This window comes from Vicugna pacos, chromosome 8 (assembly GCF_048564905.1).
Source record: "Vicugna pacos chromosome 8, VicPac4, whole genome shotgun sequence".
Taxonomy (NCBI): domain Eukaryota; kingdom Metazoa; phylum Chordata; class Mammalia; order Artiodactyla; family Camelidae; genus Vicugna; species Vicugna pacos.
The window spans coordinates 2,363,472-2,386,964 of record NC_132994.1 but is presented as its reverse complement, the minus strand read 5'-3'; the positions used below and the strand labels follow the sequence as shown (position 1 = coordinate 2,386,964).

General features: G+C 43.3%; 1 long non-coding RNA gene across 2 annotated transcripts in view; it reads right to left on the bottom strand.

Moving 5' to 3' along the window:
• LOC107034684 (uncharacterized) overlaps positions 1 to 23,493 on the bottom strand; it is a 42,248-nt gene that overhangs the window by 9,101 nt on the left and 9,654 nt on the right. Inside the window, exon 3 of one of the 2 annotated variants that reach the window (XR_012074779.1) lies at positions 3,445 to 4,105. The exons of the other annotated variant lie outside the window; for it this stretch is intronic. This is a non-coding gene — a long non-coding RNA (uncharacterized lncRNA). Of the gene's footprint in view, positions 1 to 3,444; positions 4,106 to 23,493 lie in introns of those variants that run through there. 2 annotated transcript variants of the gene reach the window in all.

Below are 23,493 nucleotides of genomic sequence, written 5' to 3'. Positions count from 1 at the left end.
AAGGACGGTGCCCCAGAGGATCTGTGATCAGCCTGGTATCAACCTGGAGGAGAGACCTGAGAGCCAGGAAATGAGGCTCTGCCCTCGCCTGGACATTTTCTAGGCAATGGTTTTATTTTCATCTTTATAAGTATCTTCAACTAGATGTGAGAATAAGGGCGTTCTCAATTTAACATCAAATTCAAGAAGTTATAAACATTAGGTTGGATGCCTGAATCAGGGTCCAAAAGGACTGAGATTAGTAAAATGGGCCAAATCTAACTTAACAATTAGGTAGCACCTCTAAAACATTTCCTGCAGACGAAGAGATGACAGACCATAGCTCTTGTGAAGTCTTGGGGATAAATGCAAATACCTACTTAAATCCGTGTAATAGGTTGAACAAGTACCAACTGGGGCAAAAGAGCAATTCATGTGAAAAAGGAGGGGGTTTTAATTGACCTTAAGCCCAACCTGAAAAACACTGACAACGGCCAAAAAAAAGCTAATGTGATTTTAGTCAGTTTTAAAGAGAACTGTGCTATCTTTAGAAACCCACTGAGTATTTCTGGAGCTTCTATTTGTATTGTTCTTGGTGCTGTGTGGGACAGAGGGGTACTGGGCACAAAATACTTGCTTTTAAGGTACATTCTAGTCACAGGAAGGTTAGCACTCAGAAAACAATGCACGATTCATGACTTGACAGCCTCTCAAGGAAATGACCCCTCAAAACTCCCAAACGCCCCAAACCAAAAGCGAAAACAAACAAAAAAATTGGACTTGAAGGCACCCAATAGGGATAGTCCGCTGGTATTTATTACCAAGGCCCGAAGTCAAGACAGAGACCAAGTACCAGGAATACATCTTAGAACGTGTCTTTTTTGTTTAGTTTTAAGTAGGAGGTGATTCACTTATCTGGAAAATTCAGTTATGAGGATCAGCTCGTGCCTGAATGGGGTCCAATCAATCAGAGACTACAACTCAGAGTGAGGCGTGGAGTGTGCAGGTCGATCCAGGCTGTCTGCGGAGGGAGGGAGCCGCACGGGAGCAGCCAGGGCGACGACGGCTCCCACTCCACACCGTGGACTCGGAGAACTTTGGGGTGACGGCATCACCAAAGACTTCGGGGTGCTGACAGGACGAGAGGGGGAAGAGCAGCTGCTTTTAGATAAGTCAAGCATATCATTTACCAAAATGTCCCAAACTTGCACACGGCGTCGTGTTACGATTCACAGCGATGGTGCACCGCACACAAACCAACGCACATTTCCTCCTTGGGTGGGTTCCAGGGCACAGCATTCTTCCTTTGTGCCTATGTTTGGGCTTCTGATTTAAGGCTGGAAAAAGTCACACCAAGTGGATACAAGCCCTTCCTGATCTATGGCCTCTGACCTCAGCCAGCCCTCGGTGAAGCGTCTGCTATCTTCCACTGTCAGCTTTTTTCTGGGCTCACAGCAGCTTTTCCAAACCTCCACCTCTTCCGTTTCCATCCCTCTCAGGCGTGACAGACCCGCCTCACTTTCTGTTCCAGAAAGCACACTGTGTCCCATGCATCGCTGCATCCCTGCTCAAGGCTATACTGATGTCCACTCGTCCATCCTTCTTCACAGGATGACGCCTCTCCTGGTCCAGGCTACTTCCTTCACGCCTCTGAGCTGCTGATTCTGTCAACTCCTGCTCCTTGAATTCTCTACTCCTTACACCTTCAGCTGCAGTTCCCTCCTCCCCTCCTGCTCTTTTCTGGCATTTTCCTCTGCTCCCCCTGCCCTTTAACCATCCATTCCTCGATTCTGTGATTCTGTTCATGGTCCCACTCTCAGTCTGATCCACCAGCCGCTCTTCCTGACAGGCTCTGCTCCCCACACCTCCATGCTCTGTTCAAGCTCTTTGTCTTTCTGATGTCTGCTCCACGGGGTCACTCCCCTGGGGGCTGCGTATCCAATATGTTCCGGTTTTTTGGAATTGTTGCCCGATTCTCCCGCTAAGCTCAATAGATCTCCATCCGCCCCTTCTCCTAAAACTCTTGACAAGAATTCTACTGTAGGTTCTCTCATGCAGTTGCTGGTCTCCATGTTTTTATCTTCTTTTAGATAGCCGACTCCTTGAAATAAGAGGCTGCTTTGTTCCGTGCTATATCTCTGCGTGGGAAGGGCTCAGTAAACATCTCTCAAGTGAATGGATACATTTTATATGTGCAAAATATGATGCCAACAATGAAGTCCATGACTTGGGAGATGTCCAAACACTGGGTGACCCATTGGTGGGGCTGCCATTGATGGGGATGTGGACTGAGTGACTTACTGCCCCTGCCCAGAGGAAGAGTTTGTGATGGTAGGAGGATTCTGTACCCAGTAGATCTTCTTAAAATCACTTCTTTCAAGACTAGAAATGAACAAAGTCTAAAGAGACTGTTCAATAAATTAAAAAGTAATCAGTGGTGGAGTGCTGTCTTTCTCTCAGCAGACACGGAGACACTCTGGGGGTAGCTACTGCTCTGTTATGGCCACAGGGGTCACTGGCTGGTGAGCTGAACCCTCTCTCATGTCCCAGACCTGCAGCCCTAGATGGCCTCTGCTCCTCAGCAGAGGGCCTCTAGCTTTGCGCCGTGACCGCTAACCAGCCGCGCGGCCCCGCTGGAGGGACGCGCCAGGCCAGGGAAGCTCGTGTCCTCGGCAGCCCTGCTGGAGGCTGCACGTGGTTAGAAGAGAGAGAGAAGGATGACAGGAATATCTTTTCCTCTACTTTGTGCAGTTTTTATTTTTAACATAAAGCTATTTATGTTTCAGGCTTTTAAAAATACCAGGTCTTATGGTGAGTGTGTGAGAGAAAATCACTTCCTAGCTTCCGGCATGGCTGGAGCCTTTAAAGGGCTCGGGCTGGAGTCTCAGTTGTCAGCCTTCCTGAGACTGTTATTTCCTCACTAATTCCCCTTCAGCAAAATATTTAAGATCAGGATGAAGTTAAGGGACTATAGCTTTTTCTCCTGAGGATTACCTTTCATGGAAATGATAGAAAGGAAAAATAATGATTCCACAAAGGCCAATAAAAGAGCCAGATCCTCTCAGCAAATCCACAGATACCGTTACCCTGAAACACCCTCCACTTATCGGGGGAGAAAAAGAAAACCGTTCAAAACGAAAACATTCTTTACTACATTGAATTTTATAAAATCCCATTGTTAAATGCTTCCTCTCAAACTCCTGCCAAGTGGGAGGGTCACTGCTGAAACAGACAAGGCTGTGTGACCCCCCCCCGCCCCCCGCCCCGGGAACATCAGACGCGCGCTCTGGCACACACACAGACCTGTGTGCTACAAAGGGCGCAGCTTCCAGAGACGTGAAGGACCCGCAGTGAGAACGCCGGCCCTCATCAACCCGCTTCCTCTGTTGGAAGGGAGTCCCCCGACGCGACCTCTAACGGAAGCACAGGGACGTGGTCGCCCACGTTCAGCAGTCACAGCAGCCCGGGGATGTGCTTCTCCCAGACACGACGCGGGGCACGGCAGTCACACTGCAAGTTCCCCGGGACCCTTCATAATGCAGTTTTAGGTAAATATTTGCACAGATGCACACACATATTTATTTGTTCTGCTTCAACGGGACTCATCCAAGTGCTGGTTTTAAAATATAAACAGTGGGAAACTGCTATAGTAATGACTCGCAAAATATGGCAATTATTCGCAAGAGCTGAAACTGTTCATCTAATAAAAAGTAGGAAGCTGTGTGGGAGAGAGAGGAGTGAAAGTCTCCAGCGAGTGAGGCCAGCTGGAATTTAACAATTCGCTTTGGCGATCATATTTATTTAGTCAGCAGGCCAGCGGTCTTGCTGGGCTGCACGATGCCAGGGACAGTCTTCCTCTAAAACACCCAGCGTGCTCAGAGAGCGGCCGTTTCCAGCGGAGCTGCATAAACACATCACTGCAGCGGCCCCTGAATACGTACCACTTACTGCATGTCTCTGAGCAGACATGTACCGTACAGAAGGGACTCCTGTTAGTTCAGAGGTGAATGTGGCTGAGATGGCATCAGATTATTTGACAGAGTGTTATTATGCAGCATTTCAGAAGTGGCCTCCTGGCAGTGTCGGCTGATAGACTCCAGTTATAGAGGACAAGATCATCTCCAGACTATATAAAAAAAATTCATTTTGAAGTCTAGTCAGTTTACAATTCTGTGTCAATTTCTGGTGTACAGTATCTTGTTTCAGTCATACATATACATACATATATTCCTTTTCATATTCTTTTTCATTATAGGTTACTACAAGACATTGAATATAGTTCCCTGTGTTAGACAGTAGAAACTTGTTTATCTATTATATATATGCATATATATATAGCTCTTAGTATCTGCAAATCTTGAATTTTCAATTTATCCCTTCCTACTCCCTGCCCCCTACTGGTAACCAGAAGTTTGTTTTCTGTCTGTGAGTCTGTTTCTGACTATATTTTTAACATCTCCTTAGTGATACAAACAGACCAAGACATGAAAAGCTCTGCTTATTATGCATTGTTTTAATTCTTCAAGAATATTTTCTTCAGCATCCTCACTGAAATCAACTTCCTTTTTCAAAAGGTGAAGAGAGGCAAACGTGGGGGGATTATAAGAGTGTGTCTATACTGCTAGAGGATTAAGGGCTGATAGATGTAACTGATGATCAGAATAATATAATTAGATTTGTGCAACTCCTATTAGGCAAACAGCACAAGTTTATCAGTAACAGTTGGCCACCTATGGACAGTTCATAAGGGAGGTGGGAAGGCAGGCAAAGAAATGGAAAGTCTAAGAATATGTGGCTGCACATATGTCTACATATGTCTACTCACCCAGATATCTTTGTTTCCTATCCTGATTCCCAGATTCTCTTATGTTTGAATCTCAAACATCATTTAATTGGTTAAATTAATATGTCACCAGGATTAACTCTGTTAGTTATCTTGGTAACCGCGAAGCCATAGACCTGGTTTTTCAGGCAGCGGATAGTCAAATACTGCCCCGTAGAATTTTTTTTCCTGTGGTAAATATATGATGGAAATGTCCCTGGAAAGAAATCTACATATTCTTTGGGTGGAGGAGGAGAGAGAATTTGGCATTTGGAAAGAGGGGCATTCCTAAAGCACAGATTCTCGTAATGCCTGTGCAGTGAGACACTCAGGCAGTGAGTCCAATCTGAGTTCCTCCCTCTCCATCAAAAAATGTCTGGCTGTGACAGTCCCACCCCGCTGGCTGGGGCAGCGTCCCCACTGAGCAGAGCCCACGAGAGGCAGCAGCCTCCATCTCAGGGAACAGGCGGGGAGCTCCTGGTGGAGCACAGGGAGGGGAGGTGGCATTTTTCTGGGGCACAGAGACAAGTGATCGCTTGGAGAAACAGCTGGGGAAGACTCGGAGTGCAGGTCTGAATGGGGCGCGCTAATAGACTGAAAGACTGAAACATCTTCAGCCGAGCGGGAAGCCCCAGGACTAACAGGCATGAGACAGAGACACCTCGTGAGGAGAAGGACCTCCCTGGGGTCGGTTCCCTCAGCCACGTGGTCTGTGACTTGGTCAAGGGCCCCACTGGGAAGATTCAAAGTTAGCATCTGGGTCTTTGCTGGATCATAGTTTTTCTTTAAAAAACCCTTTTTAGAACACTGTGAAGAGCTACCCTCTAGTGTTCCCCACAGTCCTTGTTGCAGAGGACAGCTGTGACAGAGAAAAATAACCTCCCATCACGACTCCCTCTGCCGAGGTAGCCTCCCCTTCTGCAGGCCTGTCTGCCCCAGACCTCGGAGCCTCCCAGACTGAGAGCAACTCGCCCCTGTGATGCTGAAGTGTCCTCGGGCTGGAGAAGACACCAAGAAGGCCGGGAGACAATGGCAGCATGAGCAGGCCCTTGTGGAACAGAATATATAATTCCACTTAACAGCTGTGGAAGCTCATTAACTCCGCCGGCATGAATGATTCTTTACAACCACAGAAAGGAAGGAAAACAGCCGCCTCTTTACAGATGCAGTGAGAGCCGTCCCCAGTTTTCCAGCTTTCAGGGGAAACAAAACATTTCTGCCTGATAACTTCATCCTCTAATTCAACGCTGTTTCAAAGTGGAGCTTGCCATAAGCAGGAAGATATGTATTTTCCAGCACAGTTTCAAAAGCCCCATCACCTTCCGGCACAGCTCTGCTGCAAGGATTACATTGTGAGTTAGTCCAGAGCACCCAGACCAGAGCCGGGCACACAGCACGCAGTGAACATGCACCTGCCAGTATCTCATCATGACTGCAGCTACTTAGCACGCTGTGCACAACTGTTACTTATCTGACGTGTATTTTGTCCACCCCACCCGAATGAAAGTTGTTGGAGGGCACACGCTGGCATCCGGGGGCCCACCAGAGCCCTTCCTCGCCCTGCTCCCACCCCGCCCCCACCCTGGATGCATGGAGACGTGGCCATAAAGACCTTCCTCCCACTGGGACAAGCTTTCTGGTGGATGCTCTTCCTCCCGAGAGTAAGCACTAAGGTGTCCTCTGAGATGGGTTCCTATTCTTATTTCTCTTTAATCCTCAGATACTCTCTCTTCTTTAAGATCTCTCATACGTGGACCTGCCCACCGTGAGGCTGCAGGTTGAAGGAGTGTGAAATGCACCATTCCTTAGTGCAGCCTGGTTCTGTTAACATTCTGTTATCAGGGTTGGAGGGAAGGCTCTACTGGGTGACGTGATTCTGTTTGCTTTCCCTTCAATTAGCAGTACTCTTGGCTCCTGAACAATGCGGTGGTTAGGGGGTACACGCAGTTGAAAATCCACAGGTAGGCTGTGACTCCCCCCAAACTGAACTGCTAACAGCTGACTGTTGACCAGAAGGCTTACTGCTAACATCAACAGGTGGTGAACACATTTCGTCTGCTATGTGTGTTACATACCATGTTCTTACAACAAAGCAAGCTCAGAGAAAAGAAAATGCTTGTGAGAAAATCGTAAGAGAAAATAAATTTGCAGTGCTGTACATACTGTAAGTTTACATCATCTGTTTAGGAGGTGAATCGTCTGTCAGTACCAACATCAATGGTCTCTTTAATTGAAGTAGTCAGTTTACAATGTTGTCAGTTTCTGCTGTACAGCATCATGTTTCAGCCAGACACACACATACATACTTTCCTTTTCATATGCTTTTTCATCGTAGGTCACTACAAGATATAGAATATAGTTCCCTGTGCTCTACAGTGGGAGCTTGTTTATTTTATATTTAGTAGTTAGTATCTGCAAATCTTGAACTCCCAATTTATCCCTTTCCACCTCCTTTCCCGCCCAGTAATCATCAATTTGTTTTCTATGTCTGTGAGTCTGTCTCTGTATTTTTTAACATTTTTTTTAATGGAGGCATTGGGGATTGAACCCAGGACTTTGTGCATGCTAAGCACGCACTCTTACCACTGAGCTATTTCCCTCCTAATATTGTCCTTATGATACAAAACACTGTAGATGTTACCCATATCACTAACACTAGACATAAAAATGAAAAGATAATGTGAAAATAAATTCATATTTATTTACATGTGTGAAAATTCACGCACTGATAACAAAGTAGCAGCAATGTGATTGCTTTATGGTCACCTAGTGTAGTCGATACACTTGCTTCCAGTGGCCTAGCCTCTACACTAATGAATGAACGGTTATTAAAATTTTTATGGCATAGAGCATTACAATCATATTCACAATGCAGGACTGGAAACATTTTTTAAAAAAAGCACTGGTGATAAGAGGCTGACATGCAGTTTCTCCAATTACAAGAGAGGGGGTGTACTGTACTGTCATGTAATTCTTTGAAAGCGGAGTTATAAAGCAGTAAGGAAACTAACACATTACTCATTTTATATTAAATATCATTCACCTTGCACCTATATAGGCCACCCACTTGCATACAAGTCTCATATATGACGTGTTACAGGATCAGTGATGTTGGTGATGATGACACAGAAACGTCCCGTGCAGGACCTGCAGGACAGTTCGCAGATTTCACATGAAGACACCCACACACACAACAGGTAAGTTTACTGACTGTACGGCAGGATGATTAGTTACTGTTCAGTAAGTGGGGGTGGATCGTCATGTTGGTCCTCATCTTCTCATCTTCATGCTGCGTAGGAGGAGGGGGAGGAGGAGCGTTGGTCTTGCCCTCTCAGGGGTGACGGGGACAGAAGAGGGGAGGAGGTGGAAGGGAGGCAGGAGAGCAGGCACACTCGGTGTAGCTCTCCAGAAATACAATGTAATTTCTAACATTTCTGCACTTTCATTTCTCTAAAAATGTTTCTACAGGGTACCGAGCCCTCTCTGTGTGTCTACTTCGGTTTCAGTGCCTGTATCATAGAAGGGTCCATGTCTTACAAAGAGTCAAAAGCCATCTTTGGATGATCAGAACCCTTCCACCAGATGGTAGGATGTCTGTCTGCTTTCCTGCACTGCTTTATTCTACATCTTCTTCCTCATCATCTGGCACTGGTTCCGAAGCCCTCATCTTCATCAGGTCGTCTTCTGTTCATTCCTCTGGTGTGGTGTCTGTTAGCTCTTGAATTTCTCCAAGAGCTATACTTTGAAACCCTTCACCGCCCCCCCCCTTTTCTTTTCTTTTTTTTTTTTTTGCTGCATCCACAGTCTATTTCATGATTTCCTTGATTGGCTCTGTTGTGAATCCTATGAAATCATGCACAATATCTGGACAGTTTTCTGCAGTGGAAATTTGTTTTAGACTTGATGGCTTTCACAGCTTTTTCTTTGACAATATTGGCTTCGATAGTGGTGTGATCCCTCCAGACTCTCACGATGTTCCCTCTGTCGGGGCTCTCTTCCATAGCGTTGGCAAGCCTTTCCACGGAGCACCATGTGAAATGAGCCTTAAAAGGTCATTATGACCCCCTGATCCAGAGGCTGAATTAAAGATGTTGTGTCTGGGGCCAAGGAGATCACTTCACTTTCTTTGGTGTTGAACTCATGGGGTTCTGGGTGGCCGGGGTATAGCACAACATCAAAAGAACAGCAGTGCTTAATGACAAGGTACTTTCTGACTTCAGGGACAAGGCACTGATGGAACCAGTCCAGAGAAAGGGTTCTCACTGTCCAGCCCTCCTTTTCGCACAACCAGAAGACTGGCAGCTGGTGTTTATCTTTCCCTTTTAAGGCTCGGGGGTTAGCAGCTTTATAGACAAGGGCAGTCCTGATCATAAACCCGACAGCCCTTGCACAAAACAGGAGACTTAGCCTGTCCCTTCCTGCCTTAAATCCTGGTGCTCAGTTCGCTTCCTTACTAATAAATGTCCTTTGTGTGTTTTTTTCCTGCCAGAATAGGGCACTTTTGTTTGCATTAAAAACCTGTTCAGGCAGATGTCCCTTCTCCTCAATGATTTTCTTAATGGCATCTGGGAACTTGGCTGCTGCCTCCCGGTAGCTGCTTCTCATGTTATCTTGATATTTTTTAAGCCAAATCTCTTTCTAAGGTTATCAAACCATCCTTTGCTGGCATTAAACTCCCCACCGTTAGATCCTTCACCTTCCTTTTGCTTTAAGTTGTCAAACAATGACTTTGCTTTTTGCAAATCATCTTGGTCTATTGGTAGGCCTTTCTTGTAGCGATCCTGCACCCACATAAAGGCTGCTTCGTCAGTGCAACATCAAAAAGTATTTACCCCAAAGTGCAAGATTTTCACACTTGCTGGCATAGCTACAGTGACAGCTTCATGAATTTCCTTTTCTGCTTTTTTTTTTTTTTATTAAAATGGTCCTTACATTGGATTCATTTTTCTTGAAATAGTGGCAACTGCAGCTGCAGACCTCAATCTATGGTCCATATCAAACAGTTCAACTTTTTCTTGTAACATCATGACTTCCCTCTGCTTCTTGGGAGCACGTCCGGCATCACTAGTGGCACCCCGTGTGGGTCCCGTGGTGTTATTCAAGTTTACTGTATTGCGCCAAACACGATGAAAAATACACGTGAACTGGGGGACATCACTTTTTATTTCGATACACAGTTTACTGGAGACACGAACTGCCCATGCGGAGATGATGAGTGTCACCTGGCACTTCCAGCAGAAACTCCAACACTTGAGCTCAGCCCAAGAGCAGCAGGAGGTGACAAATTATTGGAGCAGCACAGCAAGTACTACGTTACGCTTATGCCATATGATTTAATGCGCATCTTGATGTTTGTTTACACGTTTATATTCACATAAGTGCAAACGGCACCAGGTGCCATTTGTGTTTGTGTGAACAAGTTTTGATAAGTTTTAACCTTTAGTAATAAACCTGTATATATTTCATGCTTGTAAATCATAAAACAGACTGATATCTACATACATTTTATGCTTTTGTGATACCTTTTTCTTAATTTATATTGATATTTCTAGGCTATGTTGTTTTCTTGAGTTTTTTCAAATTTTTGCACATCTCCAAAAATTTTACTAATATATTTGGAAAAAATCCACATATAAGTGGACCCATGCAGTTCAAACTCATGTTGCTCAAGGGTCTACTCTTTCAGGGAGAGGTGGCTGGTCTCATGTGGGATTCAGGTAATCTTGGGCCTTTGGTCCAAGTGACAACTCATCCAACCCTTATTGTCAAATCAGAGGGATCAAGTCTTTTTCAAGATTCTATCCTTCAGCCCCTAACAAGTTCACTATTCTTCATACTGGTAGGCATTCAATATTTACTGAAGTAAGTTGTTATTCACCTTTTAAAAAAAATGTTACCTGCATTCTGGTAGGGTCAGTCACTATGACTGAGGTTCTATCAGCTAATAAACTAGATTCAAAATTCAAAGAACATTTCACAATAACAAGTACTAATCTAAATGCTTATCAGTAAAAGTCAAACTTGTCCCCTTGACCTACATGGCCCTACCCTGCCTGCCCCTTGTCTACCTCTCTGACTCTGACTTGCTCGCTCTGAATCAGAACACTTCATAATTTTTGATTATTATCCAACTTCTGCTCATTTGCACTCTCTGTTCCCTCTGTCTGGAATGCCTTTCCACCCAGAATTTCACATAATGGGTTGCTTATTAAGATTTCTGTCTCAGGACGAAGAAGGAGCCCTACAGCATCAAGAAAAGGGAATAAAGGGAAGCATTCCCCAGAAGAAATTACATTAAGTATGAGACAAAGTATGAGCATGAGTGAGTATATGTGTGCATGGCTGTGTGTGTTTGGGGGTAGAGGCAGGTAAAATAAGAGTGCTCAATCTATGCAGAGGGAAAAGCTAAGGCAAAGGATCTGGGATGCAAAGGAATAGAGCAAGGCTGCATGGAAACAACCTAAGTGTCCATAGACAGATGACTGGATAAAGATGTGGTATGTATACCCAATGGAATACTACTCACCCATAAAAAAGAATGAAATAATGCCATTTGCAGCAACATGGATGGACCTAGAAATTATCACACTAAGTGAAGTAAGTCAGACAGAGAAAGACAAATATCATATGATATCCCTTATATGTGGAATCTTAAAAACTGACACTAATTTTATTTATAAACTAAAAACAGACTCATGGACATAGAAAACAAACTATGGTTACCAAAGAGGAAAAAGGGTAGGGTTGGGGGGGCTAAATTAGGGACTTGGGATTAACAGATACACACTACTATATATGTAACAGATAAACAGTGAAGACCTACTGTATAAACACAGGAACTATATTCAATATCTTGTAATAACATAATGAAAAAGAATCCAGAAAAAAAAAGTATGCATACTTGTAACTAAATCCCTTTGCTGTACACCTGAAACTAACATTGTAAATCAACTACACTTCAATGAAAAGTTAGATTAAAAAAAAAAGGCAGTGTGGCTGGAGCTTAGACTCCGGGGGACAGCAGAAGAGGGGGCACAAACCTAATATGAAGACCCTCGTTTAGAAGAAGCTCCAAAGGGGGTAGGGCAGGGCAGCATTTATGCACAGTAGCCCCTTTAGTAACATCTTAATCTAAGATACAGCTGAATCATTCTTCATAAGAAAACAATCCCTCTGCCCCACTGGTATTCTCGTCTTCTTCCCTAATCTAAAAATAATCAGCAGGGCAAGGTTTGAGTCACCCATGGACTTTAATGTTTCCTTCAGGAAGAGTGAGCTCCACGTCCAAAGTCAGGGAATGGGACTGCTCACCAGCCCTGAAAGCTTGTTTTCCGACCTTCAACGCAACCCTGACTTCTCCCAAAACTACTCCTAGCGCAACTGCAGCTGGGAAACTGAGTGAGTTTTTAAAGTTGGCTTTACTTAGCTATGAGCAAATCACATGCTTCAATAAGAATTAAATGTGTACCAACAACCTGAATAGATTCTTTTCTATATAAAACAAGGATAAATTATATTTCAGCAAGTTGCATTTTGAAAAATTGAATTTATGCTATTAAAATAGCCTTAGATTTTTTAGAATTTCTAGTAACTCATGATGATTTATTTTTGAATTACTCAGAGATTTAGGAACAAGCGACAGGAAGTCAAGAACAGCAGCTCAGAGACTAAAACTGAAGTGGAGAGAGATCAGACGATTAGCTCAAGACACAGCCGAACATCATTCTTTCTTCGAACAAACAGTGTGCAAACAGCCTAATTTCTTATTCAAAATCTGTCTGTCACAACCTATTTTAGTAAAATACTTACTTACTGGGGTAACAGAGTAGAATGAGAATTGGAAAAAGACAACAATATATCTGATTTGCCCAAGAAGGCCCCTGACAGTATATGAAAAAAGAGTAAGTTTCAAAATTAAATTTTCTAGATGGGCATTCCATAGTTGAAAGATTGTCATTCCACAGATAATTTTAATCTAACAAGACCATTAAACAGTAAGGAATTTAGTAAAATCACTTCCTTGATTGGCACTTAGAAGGATCTATTATGTGCAAAATGTGAAAACTCAAAGTTGAATATCTGACATTGCAACTTCTATCGATTCTGACTCACTTCAGCATCCTACACTCTGCAAACACATCTTCATTTAAGAAGGGCAATAATGTTTCTATTCATTAACATCACACATACTGCACAGAAACGTCTCTACTGTGGGACTCTTGACTGCAACTGCTACTCTTTCATGCCACTGAGACATTTATTTACATACTTAACTGCAGACATAGCTTTAGCTTCCATATACATTTTCCTTCATTGATACAAGCATTTGCTCTCTTCAGAAGTTTAACTCTTTAGCCAAAAAACACTGAATCCAAAATTCAGAAATGGTAGTTCAGTCTCTGCAGGGAAGCACACTGAGGATAGCAAGCTTCCGATATGTTATCATGCTGTGAACAGTTTGTTTTCCATCACACTTCCCAGTCAGGTAGCTCGCATCCTGAGAGCTCATGGTGTCATTTTTGAAATGAGAGCTGGGGAGAGATTTGGGTTTTACTCGAGTTGTCAGGGTACCTGAAGGAGCTCATTAATGTCTCTAACCACATGGGACCCTGAAGCTTTTGGGGACAGCAAGTTCACACTTACTATTTGTGCTGATGAATCCCCAACCTACTTTGTTTTAATTTACATGAAAAAGCCTCCACTCTCAAAGTACTGCCTCATTAAGCTTATGTATTAATTAGATATGCAAATTAGGAAAGGCAGGCTGAGTATCACTTGGCAACATCGACTTCCCCGCCAAACCCACAATGGAGATTTAAAAGTGTGTATTAGCGAGAGGGATTTGTTAGTGTGTAACAACCGAAGAAGCCTATTAAAGAATATTTAATCCACTGACTATTATTTTTAATAATAAGCACAGATCATGGGATTTTTGGTCATTTTATTCACTGGCTTTTTGCCATTGAGAGGAGTAAAAATCAACGAGAAAGACAATAATCATAAAACCCCCATCTCTTAAATGATTTAACAGCTTAGCTCCTGCACACAGACCACCGTAGGACATGCCATCAAACATACCTTCCCTGTCTAGTTAGAACGCTCACTAATGCAGCACCAGATGAAGAAAGGCTTCAACATTTCACTGAGACTGCTAAGACAGTTCACTCAGAACCACCTGTAAGATTTCAGCAAGTCACTTCAAAAGTTAAGAGAAATAATTAATTTTTGGTTACTCTCCTGCTACAGAAAACCAGCTGGCATCTCTGCATTATTATTTTTAAGCCACCTCAAACTGACACCACTCAAGAAAGATTTCCTTCCCCCAGTGGTAATTTAGCTACAATTTAAATGAAAGAAAACAAGGCGGTCTGACAGCAATCTGTTTGGGCGGAGAGGGGTTTCAGAGGCAGAGCTCTGATTCCCTTCTGAGGTCCCCTTGTCACCACGGTCCTAGCCTCTGGTTTTAGGTTCCACACGTGTATTATTTAGAGATACCGTCACCCTGAAATGGGGTGCAGGTTCAAATCTGAGTTTTAAGGTCAGGGAAAATACGTGTCACTTAAATGAGTCACCACTGCCACTTTTAGAACCTCCTAGAACTCTTCATCTCAAGGATGTTCCAGTTTTCATTCTGGCAAATCAGAAATACAAACTGAACATACACCAGTCATGATGAAAGGTTGGTGTGGTGAAATATATTTTTTAACATTACAAATGTGATAGCAACACAGGTTACATTTACCTAGAACATATTTTGACAGTGTTTTATTCTCTGTAACTGATCTACTGTGATCCATATCAAGAATTTTATTTTCTAGATCATGTATGATATTTTACTCTGCTGATATGAACATGAAATTTTATAAAGTATGTAAAGAAGAACTACATGAAAGGAATTAGCAATAAAGAATTTCTAATTTATGCTAAATATTAATTTATCTTAAGTGCACAATAACTTTGTAACTGTAGAAATGTATTACTGTAAATTTTAAAAGTTGGATATTTTTGTGAAATAAAACAAAAGGTTGCACCCAGATAGATCTTAGTCCAAGTGTAAATAGCACACTTCTGATATTATCTGAACGCAGCATTTTAGGTTGTTACTATGGAAACATGGGGCACAAGACATAATGAATCATAGGCTTTAATTTCAGAGCTTCCCAGAAGGTTTTCTGGAGGTTTGCAGTTGTTGGTTGAAGAGTTTTTAAGAAGGTTCTGATTTTTACATATGAAAATATTCCAACAAGTAATTACTAAAAGGAAGGAAATCAGCAAATAGAAGTGGGAAGTGGAAAGTTTAGAGGGGCAGTGAGGTGAGGGAGGGGAACGTGGAGTAACAGAGGAGAGCCCGGGGTAAGTCAAAGTCAAAGAACAAGAGGGTTAGCTCATTTCTCCAAACCACCAGTCCCGACCTGGGCAATGCGGCTGAGTTCCCTGGGTCACAGCTGAGTTATCTGCCTGAAGTGCTTTAAGTTTACCTATTAACAAAACAGGCCACATTCTCAACTCCACACCCCAGGGCCCAGAGGCTGGAGAGCCCTGCCCCTCCTGCCCCGTCTCAGTGGCATCTACTGACCCCTCTTGGCCAGCATGGCTGATGGGGTATTTTCCCCTTGGTGGCTACACAGGAGGGAAATTTAAAGGCATTTCTCTACAGATCTCTCTCCATCCCAGCTAATCCGAACCTTCAACTGCAGTGTGACCAAATTTTAAATAGTGGTAAGGTCACACAGTTTCAATAACACCTCTTATTGACATCACCAATGGTCACTAAAGTGAGAACAGAAATTATAATTTCTACAGTAATGATAATGCTGCATGTTTAGAAGATATTATGTTTTACAGGCCAAAGGATGTCACCTTCATCTCCTTTTTAAAGTGTCTCGTTTCTATTATATAAGTGCTCCTATTAAACAGATCTGCCCTAAGACAAATCCAGATTTACAAAAAAGGCAAGCTAGAAATTCGGTCCTTCTCAGACATGTGCACAGGAATGTTTTAAAAACCTTAGTCCGCCTTCATACATTTAGGATAGCATTTGATTCATGAAATATTTTTGAGAGGTATATGCTAGTACATACAGCAAAGTTAACAATTCAAGTGAGTGGAGACAGTATCAACACGTGCCTAAAACACTCTCCTCCCCAGCTAATGCAAGAACAAAGGAGATTTTTCAAATAAGAGGTAGTTGAGTCAATTAGTTTATTTTAGGCCCTTCATTCAGTTGAACACTACTTTATTAACTTCACGACTGAACGAATAAAAAATAAAAAAAGTTTAATTCAAACCATGTGAGAGCAAATTAACTCTTCACTCTGACTTTTACTTTGCTCTTTTCCAGTAACTTTGATTTTTTAATAGACATATTTGTGAATGGCTATAAAAAAACACCGATTTTGAAATTACATATCAATGGAAACAGCAAGACAAAATAAGTCACTTTTGAGAATGATTTGTGGAATCACTGTTTTTCGAAGAACAAAAGTGCTAGAATACATTTCCTCACCTCTCTTGGCAATACTTTACCTCTTTCTTCCTTTCTTCTTTTCTTTGCCATTGCCAAATACACACACACACACATACACAGAGCACCCTCCTCCTGCTCCACTGAAAAGGTACAGTAGAGACAGTCTGAACAGTGATGAATTTACGCCATTTTCACCCAAGCTCTGTAAACACGCATCACAGGGAGGGCGAGGTGTCCAGTGTCATTAGCAAGACGTCCACTCGGACGGAAGGCAGCTCCTGCAGCAGGAGACAGGCGGCGGCTGCAAACATCCGACTGAAAGCCCGTCTGAGCTTCACAACTTCCAGTCGAGGATGTTTACAGCCGCTTACTGTCCACAGGTCACCCCTCCTCTCTGTCTCTGTGACGGCCAGGCCCCGACTCTACAAGCCACAAAAGTCTCACTCAAAACCACAAACAGTCTAGAAAACGTCTCAGATTCAAACCTCAAGCGTGTCTATTACCCATCTACCAGATTTCTATCGCATCCTGTGATAACCTAAGGCAACATATGCAAATAACTTTCCTCCATCACTGCTGGCAACAAGGAACACAGAGCAGTGGCAGGGTCACTGAATGTGACTCCAACATGCACTGCATAATCAAAACCCTTCTTGAGGGAAAGTGACCAAACATACAGATTAAATTCTTTTAACAAGATAAAGTGTGCATTTGACATTAAATGGTACATTGAAGTGACCTTTGACTCTCGATGAAGATACAAAAGGTCTATTTCAAACATTATCAATTCTGACCAAAACAAAACAGAAAAGACCTATATCCTGCTTTTACAGATCACTTCTGCTCTGAAATCCGCTCCCAGAGGCAACCTGTATAGTCAGCAGGTTTTTGGAAGAGTAAGCAACAATCAGGAGACACCAGAAAGGAGCAGTGAGGGCTGTAACAGGCATACATCAGTTTGTGATCAAAGTTTCCCACTGGAAAAACACAGAACCCATCACTCGCAACAGAGTGACGTACATGAACTCCAGATCTGAATGTTCTGAATTCCACTCCCATTCTCTTATGAAAATAAATGAGGAAAGCTGACGGCTCAGCGCTCTGTCACTGCTTTCCTGAAGGAATTCAAAACCCTTCCCAGCCTCGTGAAAGATTCAGCTGATACCGAAACGTGGGCGTGCCTTTGCCTGCGATTTGTCTTTAGAGGAAGTTACCAGAAGGTTCTTCAGTTGCAGAGGTCTTCGTTTGTGATGACAAACGCCAAACAAAATCAAAACCCACCCAAACAGTGTTGTTTTCACTGGAAGGAACAATCGGGAAGAGCTTCCTGGCCGACTCTGTCAAAGCCAAGGGGAACTCGATCCCATCCAGGGTGAGAAAGTTCATCTCTGAGGCGGAAGGTGACACCGAGCTGAATTCTGCTGTGGCCTTTTGCTTTATTAAGTGAGGACTCTGAACTAGCAAAGCTTCCTAGGGAACCACACTGGGTCAAGTCACAGAGGGGACAAAGCAAACTTTATCACTGCTGTGCAATTTTACATTCCAGAAATTCTTCACACTGGGCATTCCTGTACCACTGCTGACCAGAGCTCCAGTCGGTCCACCAAACACAGCCGTAGCCACCAACCTTGTGAACTTCTCACCAAGGCGCCCTCTTCTTAGGAGTTGGTCACACACAGACAGGCAGGGCACTCTTTAATTAAAACAGATCAATACCAAGCCTTACACCCTGTGAAGACATTGTATGGCGGCAGCTGTTTACAAAAAGAAAATATTTTTACTCCCCTAGAGTTTTCTCCGAGTGACAGCTCCCTCCTTGCCTTGGAATCTTACCACAGTTAACAAGTAACTCTAAATTAAAAATGAATGGTACAAACTAAGGAAAACCACCACAAATAACAAGGTGGACACTGAAAGAGACAGGACACATTAGCCCGGCTTTGACAATCCTGAGCCTTGTGGTCAGAGCTCTGTGCATAAACATTCAAAAATTCTCCAGATAAAGCCTGAAAGACCCTGAGATCATAGTGACAAGGGTTCAGTGATGGAAGGGCATGTAACAGGCATCTACAGAGCACTTCATTGCCTGAACACCCGGGCCTCCTCGTTAGCAAGGTGTCAGCCGGCGGAAATCTACAAGAACGGTAAAGCGGATTTATCCCAACAAGGTGCTCAACCATTTTGCCAGTTTAAGGGAGACTCAAAGTTATTTAGTTTAACTGGGCAGTACTGGAACAGTGGTCGTAAACAGGATTATCAGGATGGCTTCTTCTAACCCCACAGACCTGGCCTGCCTCTACCCCCATCTGCTCTGCAGTCCTTCTTCAGATGGGGAGGGTGTTCAGTGCATTTTACAAAAGCCATCAAATGATTCTGGCCTACCTTCCTGGCCGAGAACCACTACTCTGGAAAGATGGAGTAAGATAAATTTGCTCCAGACTAAAATATCACATGTCTACCTGAAACATGTGACCAATAAATCCAACAAAATGTCATGAATCAATAACAAATATGCAGAGTAAAATCTGATTATGTCCAATGTATCAGACCCTGATTTGTCTTCCTAACCCTGGAAGTGCTCACTGAAAACGACTGACTTAGTTCAAAACCCCAGGAATCAGGCTGCTTTAGCACTGTTAAGACAAGGGCCCTTGGGAGGAGAGTATAGATCAGTGGTAGAGTGTGTGCTTAGTATGCACAAGGTCCTGGGTTCAATCCCCAGGTCCTCTGTTAAAAACAAACAAACAAACAAACCTAATTATCTTCTCCCATCCCCAAATAAAAAAAAAGGGCCCTGAATGTTTCCCCACCCAAAAGGGCAGCTCTGCGTATCTATGTCCTGATCATGTTTTATATATAATCGTCTCCATATTCGTTCTGTTTGAAGGATTAATTCCTTCTGGTGGTGGACAGTTTAGGACTAGCCCCAGATAAAGTTTAAGAATTTTCCTTAGCTACCCTAAACCATTCAGTCTGGAACCCTCTTGTGAGCCAATATAATAATAAAATAATAACAGTAGTAGTAGTAGTAGTAGTAATAATAATAATAATAATAATAATAATAATAGTAACAGAATCATAGTGTCATGAATTTTCCTAAGCTATGCATAACTAAGAATAGCTTAAAATATTACAGCCACTCAAGCTCCCCCACCTCCCTCCATTCAGAATCCCAATTCTCCAGATTTTGAGAAACCAGAGTACTTAAATTAAACGGCCCACACTTGAATGGTGAGATTTCAGGCACTTATCAGGAGGTGGCAGAAGTCACCAGTGCTTCATTTGTTGACGAGTCTGTTTACACTAGGACTCTCCTTTGGCCATGGAAATGCAAAGGTGCACGTGGGTGACCTATGGGGGAGAATGATGTTTCTCCCCCAGGCTCCCCTTCCCTCCTGGTGCCCACCTAACCTCCACCACTCTGGCCTCAGAAGCGTCTCGTGTCAGCGGGGTCTAGGCTCCGGCCTGCATCCCCCGCATCCCTCCGCCCACCGTCTCTGGGGACCGAGGCCGCGGGCAGCTGCACAGTAATACCGACGCAGCCCTTCCCTTCCTTCAGGAAACCAGTCTAAAGAAGCAGCACAAGTGGCCTCTGCTCCCTCCTGCAGGAAGCCTACACGCAACCTCTCTGAAATGGAAGTAAAATACACGTACAAACAAAATCTTGCCCTTCAAAATTCACCTTCCCCTTCTTCTATTTCTCCTTTACACTTAGTTGTCAGCACAATGTTTAGCCCAATTCAAAGTCTTCTAATTCTCATTATATTCTTTGCCGATAAAGAAGATGATGAATTCTCCGTGCCTCTGTGTGTGTGTGTGTGTGTGTGTGTGACTGAACAGAAATACAAACCTACCTGGTCCTTGCCTCTTGAAAATGGCTGAAGGGGGAATTCACTGGAAAATTTAACAATTTCCCATGAATTACAACCACATAGAAGATTACAAAACTCAAATTCTAGGTAGTACAGAGCTTACAGAGTTATAAAGAGTAAAACCTCTCCTACTCTAGAAATTAATCTAAGTATTTTAGTTCAATTAACATTCTTGAAGAATTAAGCTAGAAAAAACTGTGTGTACTCAAGTTTATAGCCTTACGTTTAATACATTTTTGTTGTGTTCCTAGCAATGTCTATGCACAATCCTAGGCTGTCCCAGCCACACATTTATTCTTGCCATCATCACACACATGGGGACACTAGGCTTTGAGAGTTGGAATCAACTCTCTCACTCACTCTCCTATTCTGATGCCTTGTTTATTGTAAGCTCTTCTGAATCCTTTGTGGAGTTGGGGAGAGTGTGGATTTGAATAAATATCAGATACTGATTATACAATAAAAATTATGTTTTCATTGTAAATGGGTATAAAAAATTAGTAAGTTAAAAAAAAACCTTTTATAAGTGGAAACAAACATCCAGATCCTCTGGGATAAAACCATTCATTCATTCCTCAGATGTTTATTCATTTGCCAAACTCTCCTTTAGAGTAGCCCGGATTTACAATCCAGGCCAGGGCTCCCCGGATGGCTCTCCGAGCTTATCGGAGAGCTCTGGGTTGTTCTTACCCTGCTGCCTCATCTGGCTGAGCCCCTCCTCCCCAACTCTGTCTGCATCCTCACTAGGGAGGGGGATTCCAGAGGCTCAGGGCATCCAGCCTTAGTGCTGATCTGGGACTTTCCGGCCGTCCCCCTCCTTCCAGGCCCTCCTCCAGCTCTCTCCCTTCAGGCTGTCACTGTCAGCAGCTCCCAGGCCGCATCCCTCAGACCACCTGCTGGCCCACTTCTTCCCCCTCAGGGGCTCCTGCTCCTAAGACTCCTCACAAAGAGCAACTCTCATATAGGAATGCTCTCCCATCCTTGCTGAAACAAGAGATCCTATTTCTAAAGGGACATCAGGTGACTTTCACATGAATTTCACTGTAATAATCACGTGGCAGAATTCAGAATTCAAACCCATCCTTGTTTTGTTGTCTTAAATCAAGGCTATTAGGTTATATCATCATTATGGTGTATTTACCAAGTTATGCAAAGATAGAGAAGGTTAGATATGCAGACAAGTTAAAGAAAAGCCAAGAAAAAACTACATGTCTGATATAAATATTATCATGTATAAATTCAGTATGGGGGGGAGGGGATAGCGCAGTGGTGGTGTGTGTGCTTAACACGCGTGAGGGCCTGGGTTCCATCCCCAGTACTTCCATTAAATAAATACATAAATAAACCTAATTACCCCCCACCGGGCAAACAATAAAAATTCAGTACATACATGGTTTTTCTTTCTACTTTTCTATACTTTACAAGTTTTCTTTAATGTGAATTCTTTCATACAAATATTTTTAAAATGTTGACCCATTTTAGACAAGGGAATTAGTATCTCTCGTACCTCAAAAGTACTGCAGAGAGTACCAGACATTTTTCAAAACCAGCTCTCTATCTACAGAAATCTTTAGAAGGAGAGACGCTTGCATAAGCCTCCCCTCTGAAGGCCACGGTGCTATCTCGGTCACCACTGTGTCTACTGGGGTGGCCCACAGTGCCTTTCATGTAGTGGGTGACCAATATACACTGGCTGAATGTTTAACATGTTGACAAGGAGATTCTTAAAACATTCTTATTTACAATTATCCAGCATCATTCTTTTGAGAAGTCCATGAGCTCACAGCTGTTTAAAAAGTGCTTTTCTTCCTCCCTTTAAAAGTAATGAAATAGACAAAAGGCAATCTTGGGTCCAAGTTTCGAGCCAGAGCTCTCTTATGAAGGCGTGACTCCCCATCCCGTGGTCCAGGGAGCGGTCCCGAGACCAGCCGATGCTGTTGCCGACATGGGAAGACAGGGAGCACGAGGCTCTTTCGCTAGATGGCCACCAGACACAAGTGTTTGTCCATCCGGGGGCCCATTTTCTCTGCGAAGGGAAACTAATCGTTTACCTATACCTCCCAGAGCTCGTCTGAGGAGTGGCTGAGAGATGTATGAGGAAGCACCATCCACGCGTGTGTTACCTTCCTCATCACTGCCTTCTGACTGTGAGCACACGAGGGCAGGTTCATCAGAATAGTGTTTACTGACAGAAAGAAACTGCTCACATCACCTGGGCATTTAAATGAGCTACGTGATCTCGTTTGGCCTTACTGGTTACCAGTTTTCTCAACTGTAATAAGAGGGTAAATCAGATTCTCCCTAAAATCCTTCCAGCTATAAAATCCTATGACTCTAATGCCTTCACTGCTTGAATTTAGGAAGTGGGGGTGGGATCTGGAGTGGGAGCCGGAAGTTTTTTAAAACTTCAACATACACAAATCATGGAGGGCAACTTCTCTTAACCAGTATGACTTTTCTTAGTACAAAGAAGCACCGATAACCCTGACTTCATTCACCATCACTTCCCACACCCACACATATGTTTTTAAATAGCAGACTACAAAATAGTTGAGAGTATATTTACAGACACAGTCGTTAGCAGCTGACTTATGAAGCTGTCTCTGGAAGAACTTAACCATCTCCACTGGCATGGAACTGGGCTAGAAGCAAAAGAGGCTCGTGTACCTTATACCTGTGGCAGTGACGACAAATTTTTATTCAGAGTCCAACTCTGAAATCAGGTTGCAAGACCTCCACACCATTCCGTGTAGAGAATGGGCAACTTAAGTCAAACTAGCTCACTGCATCTCCAAGCGAGTTTTACTGCAAGGTAGTGTGTGCCTTACACTGGCCTGGGCTAACAGCCGCCTGGTTGCTCATGTAAGGGTCTTCTAGCTTTTCAACAAAATAACTGAAAACTTGTAAGAGAAAAACTATACTTCAATTCAAAGAACAGGTATGAAAAAAGTCATGTTAAAATTTCATCTTATTACAGTCACCTAATTAGTATGTAAGTCACAGCAGGTTTGTGCTAAATTTGAACCACATGGGAGAGTTGATGATGGAACTACAGTGTGGCTGGCCCTGATTTCATTTGTAGATTTAAATATTAATGATGGAGGTAAAAAGGCTTGTCAAACAAAGAGCCACAGAAGCAACAGTGACAAACCACCAACCACCGTTCTGCTCCTCTCACTTCTGGGAGTAAAGACAGAGTCTGAGGAAACACGGGATCATTTCCATTACCTTCCAGAGACACAGGCTCCATTTCTGCCTAATTCTAAGGAAACCTGGTGCAGTGATAATCTAGGACAGAGAAGTGGAGAGCATCTGAGGGACAGTGGAGAGAAATACAAATTTCCAGGATTATA